The sequence below is a fragment of the Lepidothrix coronata genome, unplaced genomic scaffold (genome assembly GCF_001604755.1).
Source record: "Lepidothrix coronata isolate B3197 unplaced genomic scaffold, Lepidothrix_coronata-1.0 Scaffold133, whole genome shotgun sequence".
Taxonomy (NCBI): Eukaryota; Metazoa; Chordata; class Aves; order Passeriformes; family Pipridae; genus Lepidothrix; species Lepidothrix coronata.
The window spans coordinates 2,087,390-2,093,885 of NW_016690313.1; the positions used below are offsets into that span (position 1 = coordinate 2,087,390).

Consider the following 6,496-nt stretch of genomic DNA (forward strand, 5'->3'; position numbering starts at 1 on the left):
AAAAAAAAAAAAAAGAAAAAAAAAAAAAGAGTCTTGCAAGCTCCGGGGGTTGGTTTGACGGTGTCAACTTTGGGAAATGCCAGTATTTATCTCCGAGATCTAGCCACTGCTCGTGGTGTTAGCTGTGACCAAGGTAAGCGGAGGGGGAACCCCCTCGGCGGCCCCCTCCGGGTCCTGCCTCTCTCTCTCTCTGTGGTGCGGGGATGGGTGCCTGCTCTTTGCCTAGTTTTGTTACCTTGCTGGCTGCTCGGTGTGTGAGGACTAGAAAAGGTAGGAGAAGCTGGATGAGACTGCACTACGAGTTGAGTTAAGTTGTGCCTGATTTAACCTGGGAATCTCGTCTATGTGCGTGTGCATGCTTTGGGAAGAGATGCAACTGATCTTTACCTAGAGATGCAGATGCGACGGATTTTTTTTTTTTCCTAGCTAAGGATGCAAGTTGATTTTGCATAGCTAAAGAGATGCAGCTGAGCTCTAGCTGGCACTGTGCACGACTGATCTTACATAGATAAAGAGACGCAGCTGATCTTTACCTACATGGAGATTAACTGACCCCTCTGTGTACGCAACCTACGGCTGAAAGGGAGAGCCGTGCATGTATTGCTGATGATCCAATATCCGCATCTACTTTGCTATAATTAATGATGTGAGTGCGTGCGTGCGTGTGTGTGTGTGTTTGACAAGCCTGAAACCCAAACGCAGCCCCCCCAACTGGAGATCATTCGGATAAGCTTTCTGCTCATCTCCCTATCTCTAGTGCCTCCCCCCACACTCCCCCCCCCTCCGCTCGCTTCCGATTCTTCCTACGTAGAAATGTAGCTAATAATATTTAGTCTCCGGGCTAAAAATAAGCTCTGGAAAGTCAGCAGTTTGGCGGAGCAGCGGCGGTAGCAGCAGTGCTCGCAGGTAGCGAGGCTCTGGGGGTCCCCGGCTCTGCACGGAGAGGCTGTGCATCGCCCACCCCCCCGCTCCCCGCGCTGCCGGGGGCAGTGCGCTCCCGCGAAGGAGGGTCCGCACGGAGCCGCGCTGCCCCCGCCGCCCCGCTCCAGCCAGCCTGCGCCTCCCCTCCCGGGGAATCCCGGCCGCCGGGAGCCACCCTTCCTCCCCGCCCCGGCGGAGCCGAGGGGCGGCCGGCCGAGCCCCCAAACACGGCCACGGCGCGGGGGCGACGGGCGCTCCCTGCGGCAGAGCCGGCGGCGCCCCGCGGGCCCCGCTGCGGCGCCGGGGCCCCGCCGGGCGGGAGGGAGGCAGGGAGGGAGGGCGGATCCCGCCGCCCCCGCCTCCCGCCGGGCTCCCGCTCCGGCTCGCACGTAGCGCCGCCGAGCAGGGAACCCCCCGGCAGGCGGGATGCCGGCCCCGCCGCGGGGGAGGCGGCGGCGTCCCCACCGCGCAGCCGGGCGGAGCCGCCGCGCAGGGCACCGCGGGCCGGGCCGGGCCGGGCCGGGCTCCCCCCGCCGGTGTCCCCCGGTGCTCCCCCCCGCCCCCACCGCGGTTGCCACGGCGACCGCCTCCCCCCGGGAGGCACCGTCCTGCGGAAACGGGGGCGCGGTGCCGCGGGGATGGGGGCGGCGGGGATGCCGCCCCTCCGCCGCCCACTCCGCCCCGCGCCCCGGGAGAAGATCTTCGCCGGCAGCCCCCGGACGGCACCGCTCGCCGCGCCGGGCACCGGAGCCGGGCCGGGCACCGGCAGCGGCCGCAGCCAAAATGGAGGTGCTGCAGGACGGCACCGGTGGGGCGCCGGGCGCGGGGCTCCCACGGAAGTCGGTCACCTGGCGCCTCTGCTGCGGTGGTATCTGTTTGGGGTGGCGAGGTTTGGGGGTTTTTTTATCACGAAAGCGAAGCGGCCGCTCTCCTCTCCGGGAGATGCGCTGCCGGCGGCCCGGGCTCCGCGCCGCGCCCCCCGCCCCCAGGCCGGCCGGGGAAAGGGGCCGGGCAGGATCCCTCCGTGGATTTTTCCATTTTCACTTGGAGAACTTGCGTTTGCTGGGGATGCCTGTCAGGGTGCCATATGAGGCAGTTCTTGGCAGCTCTAAGGCGAGGAGAGAGGAGGCCGAGAAGAGCCAGGTCGCAGCAGCATCCGTCATTTGCGGGCTGGGTGAAACTCAAACACTCGTAGTTTGCAGTGTTGGTTTCATTAAATTCATAATGAAACGTCCTCTGACCTTTTTTCACAGAGGATGAAGTCATGTGGTAGAGCTAATATCTGGATACATCCACTGTGAACTAATGGTTGATGAGCCCTACTAAAAATCTATCCACTTCCCAAAATAAATTGTTCTGTTATATAGGAGGTTGCCAAGGAGCTTCTATTTATATGAATTTTCCACTCCATGCATAATTTTGTGTATCTTCCTATATTTTAGGTTTGCACCCAATACTTTCTTACCAGCTCTTAAAAAACTCTGATATTTCCCTTTCTGCCTCTGTTGCCATGTTTCTCTTGAATTCTAATGATTCTCTGCAGAGACGCATGGGACAGGCAGCTGCTAACAAATGACACTGGGCCATATTTGGTCACATTTGCTCACGGTGACTCATACCTTAATCTGCAAGTAGCTTTATTGATTTTAGTATCTACTATTTCTCCAAGAGCTGTCACCACTTTGGTGGTGGTTCATCACCACCTTTCATCTCTTACGGTTATGACACCGTAAAATGTCCGATCTTCTTTGAATATCTCTTCATCCTGCAAAGTTTTGACATGGCAGTCTATCTTTCCCCTTTTTTTAATAGTTTTATTTTACCTGGTACCACAAGTGTTGTCTTCAGTGGTTTGGTGTCTGTCAGGTGTCTGTGTCCAGCATGAGATTTTTTTTTTTAATGTGGTGTTTGACATAGGTATTGCCTCTGCAAGTTTGCCATTCTCAGCAGCTCTCCATTTGGATAACTTCTTGGATTTTCAGCATTGTTAAACAATTTCCTGTTTCAAATGGTCTGATAGTTCTCAGTATTTATTTTTAGTGGCCACCATTCACAGGCATGTGTGCTGGCAGATTAATGTCTAGCATTTCATTAATCTGAGGTGGCTGGACGCATACATTTGGCTTTTTACAGCAAGTCCTTTATTTCTTTTCTTTATCACACCAATACTGTTGAGCTCTTAGAAATGCCCTAAGAAAATGCAAACTGTGTGCCATTTATTTACCATAAGTTGCTTCCTAAATACGGTGGCATACAGTTGCCCTGCCATGAGAAATTCTGGAAAGGTGGATGAATCCCAAGGGACAGATTTTCCTTAGAACTGTAAGTCTTACCATGAATCACTGTAGTAAATCACCAATGAGCACTTGAAGATGTAGGTGCTAGAATTTTTTAAATCAGATACGCAAACAAAGAGAGTATCCATGAGATTTCAGGAGAACTAGTTCATTCCTCTAGCAAAAAATAGTCATGTCAAGTTCTGTGAAAAGGATCTGTAAGAAACAGAACCTCTCAAAATTGTGGAAAATCAGTAGTTTCCCTAGACCTTGGGAAAGAGACAGGTAGCGCAAGGTAAAATACATATGGATAGACACTTTCACGGCTCCCTCCCCTTTGAGCTAACATTAGATTGGGGCTAAGAAACTAGGGCTAGCAAAAGCAGGCTTGTCAAAGTGGTCCTTAAAATGGATTTGATGGCTTTTGGGGCATGAAGAACTAGAAAGAAAAAAATGAACAAATGCAGGACTGGTTTTTGTAATCCTCATTTTCATTTGTGGTCAGCAAGTCCAGCTAGTCATAAGGACCACAGAATATGGGCAGATGATATGTAAAAAAAAAAGGTATTACTTTTGTATGCCTGAAAGTAGGATTTTGAAACAAGTGTGAGTATCCAATGTTTCTCTTGTGTATGAGTTTCCAAGCGATTTTACACCTCCTTTCTGTGTCTCTCCCACCACATTGTTAGGAATACTAAAATGCCCTGACAGGGAAATGTCAGGGGACATCCTGCAGTGCCCAGGGCACGTGATGAGCAGGTTCTCATGCAAGCTGCTCACCAGCTTTGGTGAATCCCTACACCCACGTGCCAGCAAGGTGTAGGGTAGGGCGCGGGCTTCTCCTATGAACTGAAAATATCTCTGAGACATACTCTTGCAAAACTGTAGCCAGGAAAACATACCAACTGACATGGAGTTCATATAACAACTGCCCACCCATTTCATTATTTCACAAATGTGTGATTCGTGCTTGTGAGCTGTCACCATTAACATTTCCATCTGTCTCAATATTGCTTCTATTCTTAGTTGCTTTGTGATAGATGTAGGTGTATGAAAAGGATTTTTCCCCCCTCCTTGTGTCGTGAAACAAAATAAATGAAAGCCACATATCTGTAATCCACGCATTTCACGCAGGCAGCAAGAAATACAGGCACTTTTGTGGCACTCCCATTACTAGATGTAGAGGTGGAGTAAGAAGCAAGAAGTGAGTAAGCAGGAAGGGAAGTAAGAAGTCCATGTGGCCTCTTGGTGCTGCCGGAACATGTGCTCAATGGGGAAAACCATAAATAAGGCAAAATCTAACTCCAAAAGAATAATATTGCTTTGATTGCCTTTTGAGCATGCAGTTGGAGAGACCTATTTTCCTAACCATGTAAGTATGGGAATAATTTTACTTACCATGTAATCCTAATTGGTCTCTTCCTGAGGCAGTCTCAAAGGGAAAATAGCTGTGACACGCTTTGGTGTTCAACAGATGAGGTCCTCAGCTGTGTAGATATTTCTAAACTCAGAGCTTTCAAGCTACTCGTTGCTTGGACAAACAGAGAACTCTTTGCGTAACGTAGACAAAACCTGCATTTCCCAGTACCTCTATGCCAAAAGTGGAATCGATGGGCTACCTGTGGAACTGATCTGACATTTCACAACAGTCTCCAGCAAAAGTGAAATCTTGCTCCAGTCACGTTATTCGTGGTTTCATTTGAACCTCATGGCAGAGTGCAAACTCATAGTCTCCTGATGGAAAAAGTCTTTCGGAGTCGCTGATGGATGTGACTGATTTCCACCCCTGGCGCAGGTTGACGCTTCCCAGAGAGGCAGGGATTAGCCAGGTCTGGTCCGTGGCATAAGCTGGGCTGTGGGGGGTTTGCCCCTGCCCCTCCTTTGCTCGTGGAGAGCCTTGGGGCCAGGACATTGCCAGAGGGCCAACTCTGCTGTCGGTAAGTGGTTTCCTCACAGTCCCAGGCTGTTGTATTGTCTCCCATGGGGAACATTAGTGGTGGGACTGTAATGGACCAAAGTCTTGCCAGAAGTGGCCAAGTGTAGACTTTCTCTTCCCCTTGCCTTTTCGTGGTTTGGTCTGTCTTTTTATTTTTTTTTTTCCCTTCCCAAAATAGCACACAAAACCCCAATTTAACAAGCGTAAACTGTACACTCTGGCCTCCAATTTATTTTGACATTTGGCAAGAATGATTATGCAACATGTTCATTAAGTCATAACATTTTCGCTACTTTCCCATTCCAGATCCTTATTGACTGTAGCACATGTGAAAATAATGAACTTATTTATTCTCCAAATGGACAGTAGACCCCAAAGCTCCCAAGAAATAGCATTGTTTATGGATGTAATGTATGCAGTGACTTTTAAGGCCCTAGGTCTTACCTGACTGTAAAAAAAATAATGGTTCATTTCTGAAAGGGGTGAGGACGAGTTTATCATCCACTAAAATGTTTATAAGATTGTGCAGTTAAGAAGGTCTCATCAGACCAGTTGTTTCTTTTTTCTTAAACAGAGCCTTTGTGGGATTTGGGAATAATGCAGTAAAAAGTTATGGTAGTAGATAATTAGATGGACCAACTAAAAGCAATATGAAAGGGGGCTGGTAGCACAAGGATTACAGAAGGTGTGTGGGCATTTTGACATCCAGAAAACATTATAGATCTGGTCTCAGCTACCTCAGTCTCATGATGATAATTAAGAAATGTGGGTGTAGAAAAGCTCTTTGCATGGTTTGGTTGGATTATTGCTGCAGTTCAAAACACAATTGACAGAGACACCCACATTGGACATGATTGCCCTTTGATGAGGCAGATACTGACTTTTTAAAGCTGACACAGTTAAAATTATGTCTAAAGTTTATGGGGCCACAAGCTTCACTCTAGACTCCATTATTATAACAAATGGTAAAATACAAGTCGAAGCAGTAAAAGAAAAAGGGAGAGGCAGGAAGGGACCCTGGCAGTGGGAAGGCTTCATGTTTAACCCTTCTCTCATCTGTTTGGCAAGACTAGAAGCACATGGACAGCGTTCAGGGGGCTGGCTCTGTAAATGTGTCTTCTTTAAAGAAAGACAGGAGGGAAGACGAGCGAGTCTGGTTCCATTGATAACCCACAGAGTGTAAAGTTTGGTTCCTATACAGCTTGTGTGTTGTGTGGCACACCTTTCCAGCTCTTTTACCTCCAACAGAGATGTTACTGAACTCCCCTCTGAGCACTGAAAAAGGTAAAAAAATACCATAAATTAAAAAAACAAAACAAAAAACCCAAAACCAAACAAAACAAAACCCAAAACAAAACCCAAA

General features: G+C 49.1%; 1 protein-coding gene across 3 annotated transcripts in view; it reads left to right on the forward strand.

Moving 5' to 3' along the window:
* The window catches only part of BDNF (brain derived neurotrophic factor), a 58,656-nt gene that overhangs the window by 21,887 nt on the left and 30,273 nt on the right, over positions 1–6,496 (forward strand). The window contains exon 4 of one of the 3 annotated variants that reach the window (XM_017826958.1): positions 32–133. The exons of 1 other annotated variant lie outside the window; for it this stretch is intronic. The gene's annotated coding sequence lies outside the window, so the exon portion shown is untranslated. Of the gene's footprint in view, positions 1–31; positions 134–206; positions 271–6,496 lie in introns of those variants that run through there. One more of the 3 variants, XM_017826967.1, reaches the window with a different exon arrangement.